This window comes from Leucoraja erinacea, chromosome 12, assembly GCF_028641065.1.
Source record: "Leucoraja erinacea ecotype New England chromosome 12, Leri_hhj_1, whole genome shotgun sequence".
Lineage (NCBI taxonomy): Eukaryota > Metazoa > Chordata > Chondrichthyes > Rajiformes > Rajidae > Leucoraja > Leucoraja erinaceus.
In genome coordinates, this window is record NC_073388.1 from 46,462,623 (window position 1) to 46,474,887 (window position 12,265).

Genomic DNA, 12,265 nt, shown 5'->3' on the forward strand with positions numbered 1-12,265 from the left:
ACATTTAGAGCTGCGGGGAAAGGAAAATGGTGGGGGGAACAAAAGGGGATGTTAGTGATTGTTGACAATCAAGGGAGATCGATGGACACAAGTGGTGGTGGAGTCTAGACGTCATTACCAATGTCTAAAAATCCAGAATTTATATCATTAAAACTTTTTGCCCCAGCATGTGATTTGAATTCATGAGTGCCTCTGGATTATAATGCAGTATTTGTAACTATCATGCTACCATTCAGCAGTTGTGTCCCTAAGCTTTGGACTTCCATCTGGAACCACCCTGCCTTCCTTTCTCTTACTACTTTAAGAAGCTCAAAAGCTATTTCTGTGATTAAGCATTTGTTCATCTGCCGCAGATCTTCTGGAACCATTGGTTGTAAATGATTTGTGGACCATCTCCAAAACCTTCACATCCTTCTTGTGATCTGTACTTGGGTTGTGAAGAATTGGTTTGTTCCATCCAAGACTCCAGTTGAATTTCTGATGGTGGCAGGATGTTGTAGACTCATGGAGGTATACGGGATGGAAATACGCCCTTCAGCTTAACATGTTCATGCCAATCAGGTCGCCCAACTGAGCTAGTCCCATTTTGGGGCAGTACAGAGTTGCTGCCTTATGGTGCCAGAGACCCAGGTTCGATCTTGACTGTGTGTACATTCTCCCTGTAACTGCATGGGGTTTCACCGAATGCTCCAGTTTTCTCCCACACTCCAATGACCGAAAATTGTAAGTTGCCCCCAGTGTGAAGGACAGTGCTAGTGAACGGGGTGATCACAGGACTCGGTCGGCCTGTTTCCGCGCCATATCTCTAAATTCAACCAAATTTGGACTCGTTGGGCCGAAGACCCTCTTTCAATTCTGTGTCTCCCTCTAAAAAAGTTTTCATTTGCACCAACATTAAAACATGGGGATTAAAATTTAGCTCAGCCTATCAATTTATAACAAAAGTTGCCTGTAAGTGTGACATTTATGAATCACAAGATATTTAAATTTTAATGCACCAGTTTTCGAACGTGCTGGTATTTGCAAAACTAGAACACTGCAGATGCGAGAAACCTGAAATAAAAACAGAGACTGCTGGAAATACTCATCAGGTCAGGTAGCATCTGCGGAGTCATATACAGGATTACCGTGCTGGGATGGTGATCTTTACTTTGTTTCATTTCAGCATTTTTCCTAAAGTTACTGCATGGAAAAGAAGTCATCAACAATCTAATGACAGTATTTCAAGATGTGGAAACCAACAAGAGATTAGTATATGTAAGTACCACAAAATTAAATGCTCTCCGCGTTCCCCTACCACACGCAGTCGAGAGTGTTTGATTGTTGTATGTACCAACAACGAAACAATGAAATTCTTACTTGCAGAGCTTAACGGGCCTGTTGCACAATACACGCAGATAATATATACACACTCCCCAACTTACACAATAGGCGACTTATGTAAACTCACACCATTCTGTACTCAGTCCCGAGTGCAATCAAGGCAGTTTGTAATTTCCACAACACAGTACGATCACTCATGTTTACACCAGAAACAAGCCGCCCATGGTGGCGGTGCTAACCTAGAAGGCCATGCACCATAGAAAGTGCTCCAATGGCGAGATCCAGTGATTCTGACTTGCGTACAATGTGACTAACGTAAAGGGCCTGTCCCACTTGGCTGTCATTTGCTCCTCATTTACGCATCATATGTAAAATAGGTCGACGCGAGGTCACGCGCAAGTCACGTGTCATCATGTCGTCTGGTGTGTGTGTGACGTCATTAGAATACCCTGCGGCACGCGGTGACACATGGTTACACACGGTGACGTACAATGCATTACCACGTGATACACGCGAGATGTCGGGATGCAACGTGCCACGCCAATGCGTTAGCGTGCATACCCAATGCGTCAGCGTGCATACGCGATACGTCACGCAGGTGGCGTGCGAGGATTTCGTGCAGCACCGGAGCGCCGTGCGATACCGCTCGCAACTCCACTCCTCCACGCCGCTCCATGCGCCCGTCCCACGCTACCCGTGCGTCACAATGCGTAAATGAGGCGCAAATGACGGCCAAGTGGGTCAGGCCCTTAAGGATTCACAGAACGTAACCCTTACATAAGTCGGGACTGCCTGTAATAAACAAAAAACCTATAAATTAATAACCTCAATATGGGTGCAAAAATGCCTGAGGTCCTTAGTGCAACCAGCGGTAGTCCATAGGTTAGTGTTGTGTCGTGTTCAAGAACCTGATGGTCACAGTTTTCCAACTCCTGCACCTTCTTCCCGATGGTAGGGGTGAAGTGGGGGCATGGCCAGGGTGGTGCGGGTCTTTGATGATGCTGCCTGCCTCTTTGATGCTTTAGGGATGGTGGGGAGGTCATTGCCGGTGATGGACCGGGTGGGTTTCACTCAAGATAGCCTGAAAATGTTAATTACACAGGATTGTCAAAAAGTAGATACAAAGTGTGGGAGTAACTCGGCATCTCTGAAGAAACAGGATTGGTGACGTATCGGGTCGGGATCCCTCTTCAGACTGAAAGTAGGGAATGGAGGGGGGTGGGGCAGGGAGAGTAGAGGTAAAGTATGTAGAGGTTACTTTATATTAGAGAATTTAATGTTCATACCGCTGGGTTGTAAGCTATCGAAGCGAGATATGGGATGCTGATCCTCCAATTTGCATGGGGCCTCACTCTGGCAATGGAAGAGACCCAGGACGGAAAGGTTAGTATGGGAATGGGAAGGAGAGTCTGGGAGATCACGTAGTTCCCCTCGGCGGACCAAGTGTAAGTGTTCGGCGAGTCTACGTTTGGTTTCACCGATGTACAGGAGCTCACATCACGAACACCAGATGCAGTCGATGAGGTTAAAGAAGGTACATGGGAACCTCTGTCTTATGTCTAACCTGAAAGGACTGCCGGGGTCTCTGGATGGAGTCGAGGGAGGAGGCACAAGGACAAGGTGTAAGGGAGGTGGTACGAGCACAAGAAGATAGCGAGCGAGGGAGTGTTATCATGTCTTTTGGATGAGATGTTAAATTGAGGTCATGTTAGCTTTCTCATGCAGAGGTGAAACGGAACTCTTGCTGTGTGCTGGCCTAGGTTTCACCTTCAACCATCATCACTAAAATCGATTGACATTTTTGCTGTTTGCGTGCAGTCAACTTGCCTTGCCCTGATGCAAACTCACTGCATGCAAATTGATTGAACGGATGAATGAAAGATACAGCATGGAAACAGACCCTTCAGCCCACTGATTGCATGCCAACCACTGATCACCCATTCACACTAGTTCCAAATGAGTCATTCCCATTTTTGGATCCCCTCCCCACCCACTTAGCGGCAATTTACATTAACCCACAAAACCCGCACGTCTTTGGGATGTGGGAGGAAGTTGTTGCCCCCAACATCTCTCACCAACTTCGACAGATGCGCAGTAGAAAACATTTTATCGGGACGCATCACAGCGTGGTTTGGGAACAGCTCCATCCAAGACCGCAAGAAATTGCAGAGAATTGTGGACGCAGCCCAGACCATCGGTCCCTTCCATTGACTCCATCTACACTTCACGCTGCCTCGGCAAGGCCAGCAGCATCATCAAGGATGAGTTGTGCTCCTGGCCACTCCCTCTTCCCCACCCCCTCTCCCATCAGGCAAGAGGTACAGAAGTGTGAAAACGCACACCTCCAGATTCAGGGACAGTTTCATCCCAGCTGTTATCAGGCATCAGAACCATTCTTCCAACAACTAGAGAGCGGTCCTGAGCTACTATCTACCTTGTTGGAGACCCTCGGACCATCTTTGATCATACTTTATCGACTTGATATTGCAATAAACCATATTCACATTACTAACTTCATCATGTATGTGTACACTGTTGTAATTATGTAGAGTTTTTCCACTGACTGGTTAGCACGCAACAAAAGCTTTTCACTGTACCTCAGTACACGTGACAATAAACTAAACTAAATATGTCTGGAGCACGGGAGGAAACACACGTGTTCACGGGGAGAACGTGTAAACTCCACACAGACAACACTCGAGTTTGGTCTCTGGCGTTGAGCGGCAGCAACTCCACCAGCTGCGCCACTGTATCACCCTAAATTGGCTGTGACGTTTTTTTATAATGACAGCGACAATGTGAGTTCATTGACCATAAGTTCCTTTGGAAAAGGTCATGATAAGCAATAAATACAATCACTTGCCCTTCAAATGAATAAAAGAACCAATGGATTTTAAATGGTGAGAAATTAGCAGACGTTGATGTATGCAAAGAGCCAGGAGTCCTGTTGTGAGTGTGATGTGGAAAGAAAACATGTAGACGCAGCAGACCATAGGTAGGTTGTTTTTTTTTATTGAAAGAGGGTGGAATACAAAATCTGTCTTGCCGACATTGTACCGAGCTTTGGGAAGAGAACGTTTAAAGTAGTTTGTGTAATGGACACAAAAGGCTGGAGTAACTTTGTCCCATTACTCCAGTTTTTTGTGTTTATCTTCGGTTTAAACCAGCATCTGCAGTTCCTTCCTACACATAGTCGCTGTAATGTTCATCCAAGAGCTCAAGGACTTACTTGGCGTGGAGTGCGTTAGGTTAGGCCCACTTGATCCATTTCTAAGTTGAACTGGCTGTGAGGAATAATGAATGTAGAACAGCACTTGCAGGGACGTACCAGAACGTGGCGATTTTATTGAAACGTGCATGGTTTTGGGAGAGGTTGACTAGACGCTAGATGGACATGCTGAAATTCAGTGGCACACTCTCAGGATAAACCATCAGCTAGTTAGCACTGGGCTGAGGAGAAATGTCAATGTGAAGGGGCCTAAATCCCCAGAATTCTGTACATTGGTGTGTTTGGATGCTCTGCTTGTTTATGTTCAAGCTGGAGGTTGAAAGATTTTTGGAAACTTTGATCAGAAAGGAGACAACATCTGCCAAAGTCTCACTGAAGAAATAGAACAGGGTGAATAATAAAGGGGTGAATGGTTTCTTCAGTTTCGTTTTTATATAAGCTTTCTTTCTCAAATACAGATGAAACCATCCCACAAATAGGTCACGGATTAGTATTAACCTTAATGCCCCTGTCCCACTTAGGAAACCTGAACGGAAACCTCTGGAGACTTTGCGCCCCACCCAAGGTTTCCGTGCGGTTCCCGGAGGTTGCAGGTGGTTGCCGGAGGTTGCAGGTAGTGGAAGCAGGTAGGGTGACTGACAAAAACCTCCGGGAACCGCATGGAAACCTTGGGTGGGGCGCAAAGTCTGCAGAGATTTCCGTTCCGGTTTCCTAAGTGGGACAGGGGCATTACTCTCTTTTTTCCACTCAGTTGAGATTTTATTGATCGGTAGCCCTGGTGTTGCTGAACTATAACATTTTGTGTTTTATGTTTTTGTCTTCCAATTTGTGTTTACCTGAGAGGCAACCTTTTCATATAAACGGAGGTGGGTATATGGAACGAGCTGCCAAAGGAGGTAGTTGAGGCCGGTGATATCATGACATTTTAAAGTCATTTGGACAGGTGCATGGATAGGAAAGATTTAGAGGGATATGAACCAAATGCAGGTAGGTGGGATGAGTGGAGACAGGGCCAGCATAGGCAGGTTGGGCCGAAGGGCCTGTTTCCATGCTGTATGACTCTATAAAGCATCACACTAATATTGATTAACAAACTGTGCTTCTAAAGTTTCTTTGAACAAAGTGACTATTTTAAACGTGTTATTTGGGCAATCCTATTCATAGTCACACAGCACGGAACGAGGCCCTTCGGCCCAAATTGCCCATGCTGACCAAAAAGCCCCAACTTTACTAGTTCCAGCTGCCCATGTTTGGCCCATATCCCTCTAAACCTTTTCTACCCAGGAGTGGCACGGTGGCACAGAGGTCGACTTACTGCCTTATAGCACCAGAGACCCGAGTTCGATCCTGACTACGGGTGCTGTATGGAGTTGGTATCTTCTCCCCGTGAATGCGTGCATTATCCCCCAGGGCTCTGGTTTCCTCCCACGCTCCAAAGACGCAAGTTTGTAGGTTAATTGACTTTGGTAAAATTGTAAATTGTCCCTGGTGTGTGTGGGATGTGGGATAGTGTTTGTGTGCTTAGAGCACCGGCCGGCACGGACTCGGTGGGTCGAAGGGCCTGTTTCCGCACTGTATCTCTAAACTAATCTGAGCTAAACCCGATGAAGATAAGCTTTCATTCGGATGAATGAGTCTTTCATTTTGAATTGATATTGTGTTGTACGTATGTAAATTAATCACATGTTTTGTGTGTGTGTGTGTGTGTGTGTGTTGTGCATTTATACAGACAGCCCTGGTGTTTCTGCTATTTGAACTCTTTCCAGAGGTAAAGGGCTCATGGAAAGAAGATCCTGGCCTTTGCTTGGAAGACCTCAATGTTGACCAGTTAAATGAGGGACCGTTGTGAAGAAGCTCGAGAATTGCCTGGTTTCACGAAGAGTGGCTTATGTTAGAATGCTCTACGTCCACAGAGGGCTAAGGAAATTCGGCACGGCTCCAGTTATTCTTGCCAATTTCTGTAGATTCACCGTAGAAAGCATCCTCTCCAGATGCATCACAGCTTGGTACGCAATTACTGTTCACCAAGACTACAGGAAACTACAGAGAGTTATGGGCCAGCCCCATTCCAGCACTTACACCAGCCTCCCCTCCCTCCATGACATTGACTCCATCTACATTTCACACTGCCAGAGGAAAGCAGACAACATAATCAAAGCCCACTCACTTCCTAGTCGTTCCCTCTATTCCCCTCTCCCATCGGACAGAAGATGCAAAAGCTCAATAGGACATACCACTAGATTCAAGAAAAACATCTTCCCCGCTGTTATATCCGAATCTTGAAAGGACGTCGTATATACTGGGAATGAATTTGTGATCTTCCAATCTACCTCATTGTGCTCTGTTTATTCTCTTAGTCATGCCCACTATACTATGGATACAAACAGTTTTTCTTCATTGTACACATGACAATAATGCTTCAATACCTGGCAAAAAGGTACTTTGCAGCCAGCAGTGTTTTCCCCTCTGCTTTTAGGTTTCCTGGGCTGATGCAAATACAGCTTGAGGGAGCACAGACGTTTACACTTCGTTTCCATCATCGGGTCTACTCCATGATGTTGCTGCACATTGATTATTGCTTTTAAAGATGCTCTATGTTTCAGCATTGCTCTATGTTTCAGCATTGCTGGCTACTGTTGACACCAAAGTATCTGAATTTCCACAAGTGCCTTAACGTTGGTGTTTACACAAAGCATTCCACAGTTAATGCAAGCCATTCAACTGAAATGGGCTTTAAAGCTCTGCCACAGATATAGAAAGAACAGTGTGCCTTCAATTCCTGCTCCCCATGGAATTCTTCAATGGATCCAAAATGAACAGATACAGGACACCCCGACAGTCCACACAGATATTCATCTCCAGTGACCCTTGCTCAATCCTGGCATTGAGTGCTGTCAGTGATGAGTTTTCACGTTCTACCTGTGATCCCCTTGGCCTCCGCCACATGTTCAGGTTTCCTTCCAGGTGCCAATGATGTGTGGTTTGGTAGGTTATTCTGTACATTGACCCTAGTGTTTGGGTGAATGGTGAAATTTGGGAACCGCGCCTACATGGGTCAGGGCATTGAGTACAGGAGAGATGCAGAGTGCTGTTTGCAAGGTCCAGCAGGGAGGTTGGGATGGGATTGGATTGACTGAATCGGATCGAATGGCCACTCCTGCACCTATTGTCTATTGAAGTGTGTGGGGGAGATGATGGTAAACACCAACCAAGTTATTGTGAGATGTTGACCTGGATGGGGATAATGGGGCAATGGGATTTTGCACACTGGAGCCAATAACATTTAGTAGACTAGGGTAGAGTATGTATGTCATGTGTTTGAGGGTTGGGGGGGGGGGGGGGGGGGGATAAAGCAATGCAGGTGGATTCATACAGATGTAAGGTCCATTTGAAGAGGACCACAGGAAGAAGGAGAACAGACTGGTCAACATCATTCCATCCAGGGGATCTTGGACAAAACACAAAGTACTGGAGTAGCTCAGCGGATCAGGCAGTATCTGTGGAAAGAATAGTCAGCAGGCATTTTCGGTTGTGCCCCTTCTTCAGACTGATTGTAATAGGGGGGAGAAATCTAGTGAAGAGAGGTATGGGCAGGACAAAACCTGGCAAGTGATAGGTGGATACAGGTAACTGGCTTGGACTGCAGGTGGATGGAGTAAATGTTAAATGTTAGAGATGAAAAGGAGGCAAAGGGGTCTTGCATAAGGGGAGACGAGAGGAGTGAAATGTAAAGCCAGAGGGATGGATATATCCAAGTGGCTCCATGTCAACCATCACCAGTTGTTGAATACGGACATTTGTTCTTAATAAATTCTCGATCTTTCACAAAAAAACTACTGGTTACTACTCAATTTGTTCAAGAAAAAAAAAATCAATCTCAGAGATATTGAGTTTTTATGAGACCTTTAAAGTGAAAGGCTTTGATAGAGTGGATACTGTGCGAATGTTCACACTTGCAGAGAAATTGAAGACATCTATCTATCTATCTTCTATTAATATATAAAACTCAAATCCGTCCGCCTGCAGTACGAATCCCTTCCTGCCTTTTGATTCGTTGACGGCTGCTCCTTCCTATCGGCTTCCAACACACTTCGAAACAAAGTTGTAAGACAGGAACACTGAACTTTTCACTGCTGCAGCAGGCAGGGGAGGTGCCATTGAGGGAGGCAGGGGAGTGCTGGAAACTTACATTTGGCAACGGCTTCAGTTCCATTGGAGGAGACGGGTGCATGGTGGAATATTGGGTTGGGGGAATCACACCATTGGGGGAGCAGACCCAACGGGTCTGCACTTGGTCTAGTTAATATATAAAACTCAAATCCATCCGTCGTCCGCCTGCAGTACGGATCCCTTCCTGCCTTTTGATTCGCTGCTCCTTCCTATCAGCTTCCAACACACTTCGAAACAAAGTTGCAAGACAGGAACACTGAACTTTTCACTGCTGCAGCAGGCAGGGGAGGTGCAATTGAGGGAGGCAGGGGAGTGCTAGAAACTTACATTTGGCAACGGCTTCAGTTCCATTGGAGGAGACGGGTGCATGGTGGAATATTGGGTTGGGGGATCACACCATTGGGGGAGCAGACCCAACGGGTCTGCACTTGGTCTAGTATATATATAAAAGACGGTTACCAAGAAATCTTGGTTGGCATGGGTGAGTTGGGCCAAAGGGCCTGTCTCCATGGTGTATGACTCCATGGCACTCTATCAAGTGGGAAATTTAGTAATAGACAGTTACGAATTAACTAGTTTTTTGGACTGCCATCTGTAAACGGGCCAGACCAGGCAAGATGGCAGATTAATTTCTCCAAAGAACTTTTCTACAACAATCCAGTCATTTTGTTCCCAATAGTTTTTTTTTTTAATTCCTTGTTTTTAATTGAATTATTTGGATTCACCACAGTGCCAATGTACTCATTAGTATAGATGCATTGAAGGGGAGGTTAGACAAGTTTGTGGAGGAGAAGCGACCAGAGAGTTATGTTGATAGATTTCTATGAGGAAAAGTTGGAGGAGGCTCTTGTTGGACATGAATGCTGCAATAGTCTGTGTTTGTCTTTGGAGTGTGGGAGAAAACCAGGAAACCCACGCGGTCACAGGGAGAATGTGCTTACTCCACACAGACAGCATTTGAGGTCAGGATCAAGGAAGCAACTGTGCCAGCAGAGCATTAATGAAAAGAATACACAATGCCTTTTGCAAAGCAATAACTCTGTTCCTCCCCACAAGTGTTGCAGCTCGCATCACAGCATGGATTGGGAACTGCTCCATCCAACCAAGACTGCAAAAAATTGCAGAGTTGTCGATGCAGCCCAGACCATCACACAAAGCAACCTGCAAGATGTTTGTGTGTTCTCCCTGTACCGTGTGGATTTACTCCGAGATCTTCAGTTTCCTCCCACGCATCCCAGACGTACAGTTTGAAGGTTAATTTGCTTGGTATAAATGTAAATTGTCCATAGTGTGTAGGATAATGTGCGGAGACCGGTATGGACTCGATGGGCCGAAGGGCCTGTTTCCATGCTGTATCTCTAAAATAAATGAAACAAACCCTCCTTTTGATTGACTCTTATTTACACCTCACTCTGCCTCGCCAAGGCCACCAGCATAAGCAAGGGCGAGTCACACCCCCCCGGTCACTCCCTCTTCTCTCTCCCATCAGACAAATGTACAGAAGTGTGAAAATGCACACCTCCATATTCAGGGACACTTTCTTCCTAGCTGTCATCTGGTAACTGAACCATCCTATCACCAACTAAAGAGCGGTTCTGAGCTACTATCTACCTCATTGGAGACCCTCAGACTATCTTTGATCGGACTTTATCTTGCACTAAACGTTATTCCCTTTATCATGTATGTATCTGTACACTGTGGACGGCTCGATTGTAATTATGTATAGTCTTTCTGCTGACTGGTTAGCCCGCAACAAAATGTTTTCACTGTAACTTGGTACATGTGACAATAAACTAAACGCAACTCTTTGTGAGTTCTGCTTTACGCTTTGTACTAGGCTCTTGCTTCCTTCTCCTGACTGCCTTGCTCTCCATTTTAAGCAACGCCTTTACCATTTGGGTCTTCAGACTTTAAAATTCCTTTCCTAAAACTCCCTACATTTCTCTATCATTTAGTCCTATCTTTTTAAAATCTTAAGCATTGGTCCCTTTGCCTTGTTCACGCTTTGTGACACACTTTGGGACATCTTGCTACTTTTAAGGGCGTTACATCAGCGCAAACTATTGCTATTGTTACGAGTGCAAATGGCACATAGAAGAAAGAATAAAATAAGACTTAAAGGGCATTTAATTACTAATCTGTGCACAAAACGTGCTTGTTTTGCATCAGACTGTCAACCCAAATAAGAAAAAGAATGGGACTTCATTTCAGATTGGTTGTTATTAGAATCCAAATTCATTTCAAATTCACACAGACTACTTTGAAGAAACTAATGATAAACATACATAAAATGTTTCTAATCCATTGGGGGGCGCAGTGGCAAAGCTGGGAGAGCTGCTGCTTCAATGCACCAGAGACCTGGTTGCAATCCTGACTATGGGTGCTGTCTGTGTGGAGTTTGCACGTTCTCTCAGCAGCCGCGTGGGTTTCCACTGGGTGCTCCCACATCTCGTAGACGTGCGGGTTTTCAGGCTAATTGACCTCTGTAAATTCCCCCTAATGTGTAGGGAGTGGATGCGAAAGTACGGTGACATAGAACTAGTGTGAACGGGTGATCGATAGTGCGAGCTCGATGGGCCAAAGAGCCTGTTTCCACGCTATACCTTTCAATCAGTCAAAACTGGACAGAAATGTTAGGGACAATGTATTCTTGGCTGTAAAGGGGTGAGCGGAGCACTGCTGACCTAAATTTACTCCACATTCACCATAAGGATAAGTGGATCAATGTCAACCGTGTGATGTTTTGATCAAGGCCTTTCAAACTATCTTGTCTAAATGTTGGTGAGTCTACCCTCTTCCAAGTTCTCCACCGTAACCCATTGCTCCATCTAGTGTCTCAGATGCAAAGCATTTGCACCTCATTCACTAAATACAAGAATGTTGAAACTCATTAGCTAGAATTTCCACGAAGGGCATTCAAGACTTTGTCAGTGGTCCAACCCAAATCTGTGTTTAACAATCCATTACTCTTAAGGTAGAGTCATCAACATGGAAGCAGGCCCTTTGGCCCATCTTGGTCATGCTGGCCAGGATGTCCCATCTCAACTTGTCCCACTTGCCCGTGTTTGGTCCATATCCCTCTCAGATTCAGATTCAGATTCAGATTCAATTTTAATTGTCATTGTCAGTGTACAGTACAGAGACAACGAAATGCATTTAGCATCTCCCTGGTAGAGCGACATAGCAAACGATTTGAATAAATAATAATAAGTGTCCGGGGGGGGGGGGGGGGGGGGGGGGGGGGGGGGGGGGATGGTGATTGGCAGTCACCGAGGTACGTTGTTGAGTAGAGTGACAGCCGCCGGAAAGAAGCTGTTCCTTGACCTGCTGGTTCGGCAACGGAGAGACCTGTAGCGCCTCCCGGATGGTAGGAGGGTAAACAGTCCATGGTTGGGGTGAGAGCAGTCCTTGGCGATGCTGAGCGCCCTCCGCAGACAGCGCTTGCTTTGGACAGACTCAATGGAGGGGAGCAAGGAACCGGTGATGCGTTGGGCAATTTTCACCACCCTCTGCAATGCCTTCCGGTCGGAGATAGAGCAGTTG

General features: G+C 45.8%; 1 protein-coding gene across 1 annotated transcript in view; it reads left to right on the forward strand.

Annotated features, from left to right (window-relative positions):
* Positions 1-11,820, forward strand: part of si:rp71-46j2.7 (uncharacterized) — a 69,722-nt gene extending 57,902 nt beyond the window's left edge. Inside the window, exons 15-16 of the mRNA XM_055644048.1 lie at positions 1,166-1,257; positions 6,282-11,820. The gene's annotated coding sequence lies outside the window, so the exon portion shown is untranslated. The remainder of the gene's footprint in view (positions 1-1,165; positions 1,258-6,281) is intronic.
* Positions 11,821-12,265: the final 445 nt, after the last annotated feature.